Source organism: Lepisma saccharinum, chromosome 27 (genome assembly GCF_977018435.1).
Source record: "Lepisma saccharinum chromosome 27, izLepSacc3.1, whole genome shotgun sequence".
NCBI classification, from domain to species: domain Eukaryota; kingdom Metazoa; phylum Arthropoda; class Insecta; order Zygentoma; family Lepismatidae; genus Lepisma; species Lepisma saccharinum.
In genome coordinates this window covers 57492822-57506618 of record NC_139255.1, presented here as the reverse complement: position 1 = coordinate 57506618, position 13797 = coordinate 57492822, and the positions used below count along the sequence as shown (strand labels likewise).

The following is a 13797-nucleotide window of genomic DNA, read 5'->3' as shown; positions in this document are numbered from 1 at the left end:
ATGGACACTCACAAACATCCATGCCCAGGCCGAGATTCGAACCCTTGGCGTCGTAGCGCGATGTACTAACCACTCCGCCACAGGGACCGGCTAGTGTAACCAAAAAAGTGCAGCGAACTAGACGAGGCTTAACAGCTTCACACACTATAAAAACATAACTCAAAGTCACTGAAAATTCAACTTAACGAATGAAAGCGCAGAAGAAAAGACACAATACCTGTACGATTGCGGGTAGCAGTCTTCCACCCATCGTCCCACGGGCAAGAAACAATATAACAATGCTCTCCTCCACCTTCCGTGGCTCACTCCATCCTCTTCGTAAAGCGATAAATCGGAATCCGAGAAAGGAACTTCGAGCAGAACGTATCCGTGCCTGTTACTCATTAATGTCAATGCTAAGGGGCAGTCGTGAGTAGACAGTGACTGATACTCCTTATCCATTATCTGCTCTTATCAGCGTCCACGTCACACACGAATAAACGTCACGTGTTTGCTCCTCCTCAGCTTTTCTGCTTTGACACTTACTGCTGGCAAAACATGCTGCTTCGGAGCACATAAACTATTCAATAACATTACTCTTTCCGTTTGAACTTTCACCGGTTCACACACAGAATCAAAACAGACAGAATTGCATCATTCTTTCAGCAGTTGTTATCAGTCCCTTTTTTTAAATACTGCAGCAGTTCTACTTGGAGTTCCCATAAATAACAGCATGCTTATTCAATTCAGTCCCAGGATTATCAAATTGTTATTGTGCTTGCGAGTGTGTTCTAATCTTCAACGCCCACTTTTGCAAGGAGTGTACTACAAAATAACTCAAGACTGTTCAGTAAATTAAAAATATATAAGATAAGTGTAAATAGAGAAAAAAATCCTGGCTTCCTTTGCTTGCGAATAGCCTTCTTTCCGAATCATCTAAATTCTGGCCAATCATTACGGCACCCTTGTTTACATTTGAGGGTGCCTCTCTTATGGCCTAGAGGTAATGTAGTCGTCTTGTAATCAAGGGGTCGAGGATTCAATACCCGGTGGAGGCACACAGTGACACGGATCACACTTTATAAACTGTAGGTCCAGTCCCGATTGCGTATTTACAAATCTTATAGTGCTGCAGAACCAGATGTATATAAAGCTTTCTTATTGGCTGTGTGAACCGGAAGTGTTTATGTTCCGTGTCCATTGTTCCTTGCTTCTTCATTTACAGCAAAAGTATGGAAAAATTAGACTTGTGATTATATAGTAATAAAGTTTGTAATCAGATTGTCGAAATTATGTTAAGAAATATACGTTTGTATAATAAATATAATGTTTAAAATGTATACATTTAATATACATAATTTTCTCAATAGTCAATGGTAGTTACAATGTTTGCACTGATGTGACTTTAAATAGAAAAATCATTCACTTCAAGAAGAGTTCTGATTTCTGTCTTCTAAAACATTAGTTTAAATTATTGTGCTAACAAATAAATCTTAGTGTAAATAGGTTTCTTATCTTGTTGGGATGGATATCTGAAATCTACACTGTTAATTTGAACTCAGCCATCTAGCGTTAACTTAAAGAAACGCTGCATCAACTTCCGGAATGGCAGCCAATCAGAAGCCAAATATCGCTGGAGGTTCTGCAGTACTATAGGGTTTGTAAATACGCGTCCCGATTTGTCTACCTGTAGATCTAAACACAGTCAACTCAGCATACAGAGAGTACGATGCAGAGATAAGACGAAACTAGTGTACAATTGCAGGGTGTTCGCAGTACAAAATTTTATTCACGAAATTTCCTCCTGATTTTTAGGAAGTTTCGTGCAAAAGAATCCGAGATCATGGTTCGAATCAAACACGCCAGTCATGCCAAACTGGATTCAATGGTAAGGGTATGGGAATGGCTAAAAGAAAGATTCCCGGACTAACGGATTGGCCGATTGCGTCCAATACAATGGGCTCCCCGGTTCGATACCCCCACATTTACACCGTTACAAAGTTTACCAATGGATGACCTACGTACAGTATTCAGAGAAGAGTTTATGCTGTTCCAGAGGACTCTTGCAGCACTACACATGAGAATGTAGAACTACTCCTTGAGGCCGAGGGGGATATATTGTCGATCCCCTCACGGAGAACAGACATTGACTTTACTGTTTCATTACCACATTATTAATTCCATTTAAATACTTTTGGTATCTATTAACTAAATCCGGAAAATGGATATCCTGGTTTCAAAGTATCCGATATCCGTTTCGGATTCAACGGATAATCCAGATATCCCGATAAAACAAATTTGATGAAGGATTTGTGGAAAACACGTACAGTGAAATACGAAAATGACGAATAATGCACACATTCGGATAATCCGAATATCCGATATACCTGTATTTGAAATCCGGATAAAATTTTATCCCGATTTGGCCATCTCTACTATGAACCTATGCCTATGTGCAACAAAAGATAGCGGTTTCTTCTGTCAGTCGGGTCAGTTACGGAGAAACCCTTTGAGAAGATACCAAAATATATCACGAATTACTTCCTGGACTACATGTTACAGACTAACGAGGCTCTGGTGAACGGACATGCAGCCAGGTGTTGTGTCGTCCTGCGTGTTTGGGATTATCTCCTCATCCAACTCGTCATGCCAAAAGTGTATAAAAGCGACGAAAAATAACCTAATTCAATCCATCTTCTAACAATCGTGTAACTTCTTATGCCACACCCAGTGGTGGTGTCACTTTCAAAATATCTCGCGGTGCACGCGACGCACCCTTGGGGAACACGAATTTATTTGTAGTAACAGCCATCACGAAAAAAAATTAACAAATCCCATAAATGAATATTCTTGGATTAAGAAAAAAACGTGATTAGCTGAACTTAGAAGCTCATTCCAACCGTCCAAATCGCATATAAATTTGCAAGATGTATGGCAAGCATCCTTTCAGTGATCTCCGTCCCTGTCTCAGTAACACAATGGCATGTTTTCCGTTCATGCCTTTTTGCGTTTAAGAATGTTCCGCACAATTTATTTTTCTAGATTCTTGACACAGCTGCAATCTCTTGTTTCACATGCCTTGCTTTGCATGTGTCTTATTTGCTTTCTTATGTTCACGTTGATATGGTAATCAGGAGAACGTGTGTTTCCTTCGCTTTATGGATATGTGAACGGGAAAAGCGAGAGATCGAGGAGTACTTATGTAGGCTTTATTTATGCTTAGTCATTATCCTTTTATTATCTAGCCAGAACTAAAAGAAATAATTTCCCACGTCGCATTACAATAATGAAACACACACAAGCGTAAAGCAGTATTCAAGGATGAATGAGAATTAACTCACTATCCTTGCAGTTAGACAACACGAAATCCACAACGAATTGGCACATTGCATAATGCTACGGATAATATTCATAACGATCATGGTGACGCGTTGTCTTTTTCCTGTAGAGCCTGCTAACTGTAGAGCAGGCAAACGAAATCAAGCCTCTGCGCAAGTAGTGACGGGAGACGGCTCCACCAATGAACACGTGAGAGGAACCGGGATTGCGTGGAGTGGGGGAAAGCGACTGCCTCGCTCTGGCCACTCATTTTCCCTCACTTCTCTGAAGCTATGCGCGGCCTTGATCCACAGTTAGCTGGGACAGTGTATAGTGTTCATTATGATATACAGGGTGCGTCATTTAACGTTTCCCATTTTCAAAATACCATAACTGATTGTACACGGAAATTACATGAAATGTACAGTGTTATGCACGTTAGTCTTAAATTTATAGTTCTCAAATAATCTTTTGACCTCAAAAATGCGATTTGTGAGGAAATTGCTGATGTTATGCCAGACACATGTACAGTGTTCAGTGGGATCCATGAGTATTACCGTGCAAATAGTCCATGACTATTTTCATTAATTTTTCTCTTACAGCCTGTGTGTTTTCAAGCGATCGATTTTTATGTATGCTGATGCAAAGTTGTCAACAGCTTGTTTTGAGTTCTCTCTTAATTCTTGAAGCTCTTATTGGGTCAAATAGCTTGTTTTGAGTTCTCTCTTAATTCTTGAAGCTCTTATTGGGTCAAATAAAGTGTACGAAAATGGTGATGGACAATTTGCAAGGTAATATTCATGGATCCCACTGTACAAGGAAAATTTCAACAATGCATTGACGCTAATGGAGGGCATCTCAAGGGCGTAATATTAAAAAAAAAAAAATAAGGTCTCAACTGTAAACTATACGACTATAACGTGCTTACAGTTGTTCATTTCATGTAATTTCATTGTACAATAAATCAATTATGGTATTTTCAAAATGGGATACGTTAAATGCCACACTCTGTATAAGAAACATCTGAAGACGTGATTTAGCACGTGGATATATATTTGCATTTGATGCTATTTTACGTCGCATTTCTATCGTCCTAGGTTAATCACGACGATGATCATGAATGGTGACACATTACTGATTTTGTTTACTTCGCCTATCTGCCACTTTTGGCTAATCACGAATATGGGGATGAGTGATGACTAGAGAGCGGAAGTTGATGACCTAAAAATATAGGTATATGACCTATAGAATGTCCTAAAAAATGGAAAAAATGGCGTAAAAAATGACCATTAAATTTGTTAGTTTCAGGTTAAAAATTGAAATTAAATGGAAATTAAACAAAATGCAATTAAGCTTTCAAAAAATTTTCCCGTGGGTTTCACCGTCTGGCCTGGGTATTTCCAGGCCTTATCTGATCTTAAATCAGAGTTTGCCCCAGACGGATCCCCGACACAACAAAGACTGTCACCAGTTCAGCATTCCTTTTGCTCGTAAATTGCAATCCTGCGAGACATATTTATGTTCACCTTGGTGAAAAGACTCTAGAAGTGACAAAATATGACGAAACAATACACCAAATATTGCGAAAAATGACGGGGAAATGACCTAAAACCTGGCAAAAAATCACATTCACATTATGAAGGGATACTCACACAGAACACTAATGCCCAGGCCGGAATTCGAACCCGGGACACTTGGTATCGTGACACAATGAAACTTCCATATCTTACACAGGTTTCGAACTTAAAATCGAAGGCTTCGTACAGAGTGCCACTCTAATCACTGGCGCCGAATCAGATAGGGACTGGACCTACAGCTTAAAAGTGGGATCCTTATCCCTAAGTGCTCACAACTGAAGTCGATCAAAGCAACAACGTTAGCCACTACGCTATCGGGGAGGCGTATCTCTACAGTGAAAGGGAATATCGAAGAGACTTGCTTTTTCCATTGAAACGGAAAGCCTCGTAGGCCATAAAAATGAAAAATGAGTTTGTTCTGTAAAAAGCTGGAGAGAAAACAAGAATATCTCGAGCGTACTAGTACTTCGCAATCGCGCTGTCGCCCTTTCGCTGATATCGAAAGTGAAAAAGCTTGCAGGCGAGCTGTTTTTCGAGGAGCTTCCTCTCCCGACGATAGGTCACTCAGCAACCCTGCAATCTAAGTCCATTGTTCTCGCGGGGGGGAACAGTGACCGAATCTTGATCAGCGGCCAAAAGAGCGGAGGAGAAAATTACGCGAGTGCGAGAAGAGGAGCCTGGCCAGAGAAAAAGACGACGCAAACACATTCATCATGAGTCACGGAACAGCCGGTCACTGGCCTTCCCGATCCGTCTGCGTTCGCTACCTGAGCTGTCAGCACGGCTTCTGTTGTTCCTAAAGGAAGGATCACAACACCCCACGATCCCTTACCCCCCTCCGATGATGGACTGATTTGGTTTATTCTTACCTCGCTTTTCTGCCACTTTGGCTAATCGCGAAGATGGTTGCTTGATTTGGTGTTTTAAATCCACTTTAGGCACAGTAGGCTAATTGGGACTGGACCTACAGTTTAAAGTGGGATCAGAATCACTATGTGCCTCCAGCGGGTATCGAACCCGGGATCCCTTGATTACAAGGCGAAGGCCCTAATCGCGAAGATGAGGATGAGTGTTGATATCATGATTCATGAAGAATACCCATGCCCAGGGCGGGATTGGAACCCGGGACTCCTATGTTGTGTTCGAAACTTGCCCGGTTGGTCTCTTTGTACAAAGTGGACTCAAATGGTCTTGTTTGAAGATACAGTAGAGCGTCGATTATCCGAACGTCGGTCAACCGAACGACCGCTTAACCGAACTGTGTACTCGCTCACTTTCAGATATCTGTAATGGAAAAAGTACGTGACTTAGCTGCTCGTAAGCGTGTAGGCTTGCTTAGACAGACCAAAATAAAGGATTTTTTTAAACGTTAATTTTGTGTACTGTGTGTATTGTTCATGCAAAATGCGTATGTAATATGTACATATTTTTGTTTAATAAACTGTACCACATACTATATATTCCTACTAAAGTTGCCTTTGTACGTTACTTTGTAATACATACTTAAAGAGATGCCTGTTTTTATGAATAAATTTACTGTACAGTACTTCTTTTTGGCAAATAAACATGTACAGTTCGATTATCCGAACAAACCAGTTTTCCGAACACCCATGTCCCCCAATTACTTCGGATAATCGACGCTCTACTGTATATATAACAGGGATTGCACCCCGTAAATAAGTTAGCAAACACACGTGTTAGTTTCTTCAAGGATGTAAATGCATATTACATATGCACATATTGATATATTGTATGCATTTCATGGTTAAAAAAATGCATTGGAAATCTTACTACTTTACCCAATTTATTTTCGCTAAAGCACACCCATTATTTGTTTAGTTTATTAAGTCCACTTTATGCATTGAAGGGCTAATTGGGACTGGACCTATAGTTTAAAGTGGGACCTGAACCAACACGTGCTCCAACGGGCGTCATTGCCTAGTAATCAAGGGGTCCCGTGTTCGATACCCGGTGGAGGCACAAGTGGTTCGGATCCCACTTTAAACTGTAGGTCAGTCCCGATTAGCCTTACTGTGCATAAAGTGGACTTAAAACAGCAATTCAAACCAAGCCTCCACCAGGTATTGAAGCCGACAGTCTTAATTACGAATGTATCTTCGTAAGATGATATCTAATTTAATTTTCATTTTATAATAAAAGCTAAAACTAATTTTGTTCACGTTATAATTTGTTGTGCATGCTCTAACTCTCTGAAACCCTTTTGTCAAAAACTTGACGTGTTACTGAATGAACTTGCTCGTAATTTTATTCGTTTTACCCCCTCCCCCGGGTCAGAATGTACTGTCAAATGCTACTTACTTGCTATTATATATGTAAAAGCACATATCTACGCGATTTCAGAACAGCATTCTAATACACATGTTTGCCTTACACTTCTACGGAGACGCACTTTCACGCACAATTATGGGATTTTCGGGGAGAAGCACCATTCCTTTGAGGGATGACTATAGGGAAACTCCTCGTAACTGAAATCGAACGTCCACGAATACGTGAAAGGGATAATCCAGACACCACAAAGGGAGAACTTCGCGCACGAGCACCCGATCACTCTTCTGAGGAACCAGATAAGGCGGCTCCCGTGCCAAGTCTCTGGCGATGGGCTCATATCCAGGGTCCACAACGGGGAGTATCAACAGATAGATGTCTCTACTCTCCTGCTCTGCCATGAAGACCTGAGCAACGTCCACAGATGTTTCCCAAAAGGTGGTTCGCAGTTTCAGTTTGTATTTTGCAACTACAGAAGGACATGCTTTGCCCTGTTCCTGTATTGTACAGGGTGTCTTAAAAGTCACTCTACACATTCATAATTCATCTCTTCAGATTTGTCCTATTTCGTTGATAGATTGATTTGGTTTATTTTACTTCGTTTTTCTACAGGGCGCGAAATCAGTTAAGACTGGTGGGGGGGGGGGGAGAAAGATCTTAATCTACAACCCCCCTACTATGTATAAATTATACGATATACATATTTGTATTAAAATTTAAAAAATACTACATTATAAATGTTATTATTATTAATTACAAATAAATAGATAAATTTGTTACTTTTATGTATATCAGATATTATAAACTGGCAAACTAATTCCTTTACTAACTGGTTAAATATGTTAATAAATTATTAAATAGTTGAAGTGGTTTTATAATATGTAAGTTTTTATTTAGTTTTTGGTTCATGTTAATATAAATCTTATTTTTGTCATGCATTCTTGTCTTACTTTTATTGTGCATATTGATATAGATTTGTTAATGATCTTTTGAGAGGGAGAAGCATTGAACACTCACAACTACACTAATTTGTGTAGGTTTTCGATATTATTATTAGTAAAGTATATTTGAAATTAAAAGCAATTCCTGATTTTTTGTTTGTTGTAACAAAAACTCCCCCCCCCCAATTTTTGGTGGGGGATTTTTGAGGCCAAGATTGTTGGTGGGGGGAAATCCCCTCGTCCCCCCCGAGGATTTCGCACTCTGCTTTTCTGACACTTTTGGCTAATCGCAAAGATGAGAACGAATGATGGTATGATGCAATTGATGATTGACATTCACAAACAACACCCATGCCCACGCTGAGATTCGTACCCGGGACATCTGCCGTCGTAGTATGGTGCGATAACCACACCGCCACGAAGGCCGGTTATTCCGTTGATTGTAATGTCAGTGTCAGCTCTCATTACTGTAGCAAGCACAGTCGCACGCAGCCCTAAATATTGGGTGGTGCCACATACATAGAGCGGCAGTCGGTGGGGAGGAATCTTACAAATGTTCCTGCACGGAGTGACTCTGGGGTTCACCCAACCTCTGACCAAATGGGCACCTAGGGGCAATCATAACGATTAGAATGATTGGTGAAGTGGGTGAGGCAAGAGAAGCAAAGACGAACGCACCATACCAGGGCCCCAGCACGGTTTGGAACCATTACACCACGAATACCGGCTAGTATTCACCGACCGACATGAAAAACTTGCAAGGGAAGTAACGAAAAATCAGTTCGAGACTAGACCTTACTAAAGCATCAGCTGGAAACTTGTTCGTCAAAATTTACTTCAAAACAAAAATGTAAGACATAATGAAAGCTCTTAAATATAAGAAGGGAACTGAAATTAATGATTTCAGGGCATTTCCAGAAGAGTTAAACCAAAATGTCAATACTATATGATGTATTTAGGCCAGTCATGTCATATATGACTGTATGATTCTATTATATATGTACTTATATATTTTTTATTCTTGTAGCTATAATATCAGCAGAAAAATAATGTCAGTAACATGAAAACATTACGTCCGAAATATTTTAATTGTATTGAAATAGCTTATTTTGAACCTGAACCTGCTTATTTTTACCGTTCAATTTATATATTTTATCAATGTTTGCATATGAGAAGTTACCTTGCTTGCCTGTTCATCTCGTATAAATATAGCAGTTGGATGTGTTCCCATGTTTTCCGAGTAACGTCTGTAACCGTATAATTGTAATGAACGGCGTATTTAAGGGGGTCCAGGGTGGTCCTGACCCTCGTCCCCGAAAGACTTACCAAGTACTAAAAATAAATAGTGAAAATATGCTTATTCAGATAAATAGTGAAAATATGCTTATTCAGCATTTGTTTCATGATCGGTGGTTATTAATTTCCTCTGAACTTATTGGAAAGCAAGGATTATATTAGGATGATACGACATTTTAAAAACAGTACCAAATATATATGTTTGCACACTACTATTTATGATAATATACATCAAATATGAATCATGAACTTTACTTTTTGACAACTGGATCTAACATCCTATCTTGTTATTAAAAAAATATTAATCTATTTGACATTAATTTATTTGCCAGGGAACTTGTTTTTATATAAATTATGGCGATCTTAACAACCGTGTAAACTATGCACTAGATAGCTTTATGATCACGACTGGGCTGAGAAATGTTCTCTCGAACTATTTATGGGAGATTCAAATTTCCGATCGTTGAATCCGTTGGCGAGTCCGCGTCTGCCGTTAACGGTGCTTTTTGCATATTTTCATCCCGTGTCAGCGAAGTTTTCAAGGCCCGCTGAAGATTGCCGGTGTTTGTAAGAAGCTACGTCCAGCGCATCAGTCGGACACAGTGATGTCCGTCTACGTGTAGACTATGTAAACTATGTAATCTACGTAATCAACATAGACAACATGGCGCTCGGCGTTCTCCGTGCAAGGCACGCGCATCGTTCTAGAGGCAGCAACCAGCATCAGCAGGTGGACACAGAGAGCGCGAAGTATTCCACTGTCGGGAAATAAGTGTTGTAAGTATTTATTTACGTTCAAACAATTCATTAGGTATTAACTGGTCCGAACACCTCGGCGAAGAGATTAGTCTATCGAGTTATGACGCCAGGGGTCCCGAGTTCGAGTCACGTGATACGCTACACGTAAGCTAGATCATGAATACGTGCTGTTATATAGCTCCATTCTTACACCTTATATCTACCTATTCGTGTATTAAAAACAATAAATAAATTAATATATTTTAACTAGTATTATTAAGTAATTATTTTAATTATTATTATTATTCCTGAGATACTTTGTTCGGACTCTCCCCGAAATATATTTCTAGACACGTGCCTGATTGTAATGAAAACAATAATTACAGCATAAATCACCAAAATACGAGTACAATGCAAAATTAGTTTAAAAAATACACACGGTCGAAACTTCAAAATGTCCCTTAGCAACTTACGAAGATAATACTTGAATTTCGCTTGGGGCATGTTGAAACTCCACGTTGCTTACAGTTATCTTCGGTGACAAAGCTTGCTTCCCCTGAAAGAGATTCAAGGATTTTATTCCCTAAAAAAAATCTCGTGACAGCATCATTCCTTTGTTGCTGGACCACGTGTAATCTCCCAGAATGTCATCCCTTGTATCTCCGTCCGCACCGGTGCACAGCGTATCGTCAATCACCCGCACCCTCTCCTGCTCCTTCCCATAATTCCTTTGCCCGCCAGTCGAGCATTGTTACTACCCCGTGCAGCGTCGACCTCGCTCTAAACCCTTCTCCGCTGCAACACCTCATAAAAATTCACGCTGAATTTACCTCCCCTGCTGGTCGGAAAAATTCCCTCTTGTATAACATCTTGGGAGCATTGCAAGCGTTGGGATTTCTAAGTAAAAAAAAATTACCCCGCTCCCCAAAATTATCAAATTTCAAAGTCAAATTGGAATTGAATTGGCGTTTTAAGTTAACTGGTTACATTGGAAGTGAAGCACACACATTTTCAACATGTTCCTATTACATGCATTCCCAATACTTTATTTATTTCGAATCGGGGTGGCTATTCTTTTACCACGATTAAATTCAAGTATAATTAATTCCCTGTTTTCAAGACGAATGTTCCAAAAATTCAAGGGTAAAAGTAGATGTTTTTTTCTATTTCAACCTTACGAATTACCGCCTCTCAACAACCACACACTAGACACACAAATATATTAACAATATAAAAGGTCTGTGCGATTCCAATGTATCCAAAAATTCAAATTCATATAAATTAGACGGTATAAGTATTTAAAATATTTAAGTTAAGGTTTGTATTTGCCATTTCGCATTCTCAGACTCGAAATACATCTACAAAAACAAATCACAAATGTTACGCGATATACTAATTTATGAAAATTAATTGTATAAGATTTTCAGACTCAAGTTTACCTAATCAACTTCAAGATATCTTATCTTGCAATAATCTTCCGTCCGTCAGATACATTGAACAGAAAAAAAAACTAACGAAGTAAACAGATTGAGAGAAATCTGTTTCATTTTCCACGTAGTTTTCTTTCGATAAAAGTAAAATCTAAACCGTGAAAAACTTGCCTCAGGACATTATTAAGCGTGTATAAATTCAATGGGATTTGGATTAATAAAAGTTGCAATTTTTCACGTCTACGTAGAAAAGTTCAAGCAGAATTCACGCATAATTCCCGGAGCCAATAATTCACGCATAATTCCCGGAATTCAAGGAATTCCGGTGAGTAGCCACCCTGCGAATACAACAGGCAAAGGCCCGATTAGAATGTTCTACATTTCCTGCTTGAATTTTTGTAAGTGCACGTAATTTGATAACAAGAAATATTCTTGAAATTACAGAAATATAAGAAAATATACCTAGTACTCTGCGACCACGGGAAAATTATACCGGGTGGTCCAAAATTCCCGGAACGGTCACATATCGTGAGAAATACACATCGAATCGGAAAATGAAAAAAAAAAAACGTGTTTAATAAGAGAAAGAAAGCTATTCAATGATATCACACTTGATTCCCCACCCCCACCCCCTTGGGGTGGGGCGGGGGGCAACTGTGAAATTGTAAATGGAAACCTACATTTTGTATTGTAGAATCGGAAAGAGAACTTCATTCCGAGTCCAACGAGCTATCAACCATCCTCCTAGCTCAATTAGGAACGGAGATATGACGATTTTAAATTTTCGTATCATAAAACCCAAAAAAAATTCAAAGGGATTTATTTTTTATGCGAAAATTTTAAATCGCCATATCTCCGTTCCTAATGGAACTATGAGGATGGTTGATGATAGCTCGTTGGATTCGGAATGAAATCTTCTTTCCGATTCTACAATACAAAATGTATTTTTTTTTTCATTTAAAATTTCAGAGTTGCCCCCGCCCCACCCCAAGGGGGCGGGGTGGGGAATCAAGTGTGATATCATTGAATAGCTTTCTTTCACTTATTAAACACGTTTTTTTTTTCATTTTCCGATTCGATGTGTATTTCTCACGATATGTGACCGTTCCGGGAATTTTGGACCACCCGGTATGTTGTCAAGTATATGAACGCAACAGAATATATATATATATATATATATATATATATATATATATATATATATATATATTGAAACAACGAGTTATAACAAGAAGACAATATAAGTAGCACTAATGATATTGATAAAAAAAATCAGTCTAAAACGTAAAATAATAGCCTAATGCATATAAAACTTCAAATATTACAATAGAAAACGTATAAAAGTTACACACGGCATTTCAGATTTGAACATCACGTACAAAACAGGAAAAAAGGAAATACCAAGATAGTGCAATATAAATTACACAAAGTATGGAAATACACGGTAAAATTCAAGGACAGAATATGTAACTTCAACCTGCAATGAATCCAGTAATTTGAAAATTACTTCTAAGCTTGAGTTATTACTAGAAACTGAATCATTATCCTCTCAAAACGCATTCCTCTAAACTTCAATGCCATATTAGTGCACAACAAACTGGCCTCGTCCCTAAAATTAGTACATTATAAACAATGTGCTCCCCAATAATTCAAACCATGCGGCGCTTATGGTAATACTGATTGTAGATATTACTAGAAATGCAATCTATAGATATATCCCGATAATCATTGACTACGCCAGTGCTAATCTATTCACGGTGATGATTGGAAAGCAATTCGGAATTTAAGTCGACCTTAACGGCAAAGATTTAATGAGCAATTGTGCTCCAACAGGCAGAGGCGACGGCGCTCCTTAAAACACGCTACACAGCAAGCAAATAATATTACAAGAGGGGCATTAAAAGTGAGTTTTACTTTCGTTGCTAAGGTGATAAATTTCCCCCGAGATAAACTCTTGCAGCCAAGATTATCATTTTGCCAACACCTAATAACAGACTCCACGCGCAGTGATTGTGGTACGGAGAGCTCCCAAGGAAAGGTGAGGGGGAAAGTACCGAAGGCTATTGGGAATAGCCCACTCTGTTGGACAACACCGTCCAGGTGTGCAACATTTTTTTTAACACTCCTTCCAGCTACGTCAGAAGTGTTTCCAACCGAGAGACTTCGGGCCATATTTTAAAATGAGAAGACTCGTTCTGAACCGACCGTACAATGAGCATTATGATGCATTTC

General features: G+C 39.1%; 1 protein-coding gene across 4 annotated transcripts in view; it reads right to left on the bottom strand.

Annotated features, from left to right (window-relative positions):
- Fak (protein tyrosine kinase 2 Fak) overlaps positions 1-13797 on the bottom strand; it is a 211903-nt gene that overhangs the window by 140000 nt on the left and 58106 nt on the right. Inside the window, exon 1 of one of the 4 annotated variants that reach the window (XM_083113125.1) lies at positions 218-351. The exons of the other annotated variants lie outside the window; for them this stretch is intronic. The gene's annotated coding sequence lies outside the window, so the exon portion shown is untranslated. Of the gene's footprint in view, positions 1-217; positions 352-13797 lie in introns of those variants that run through there. 4 annotated transcript variants of the gene reach the window in all.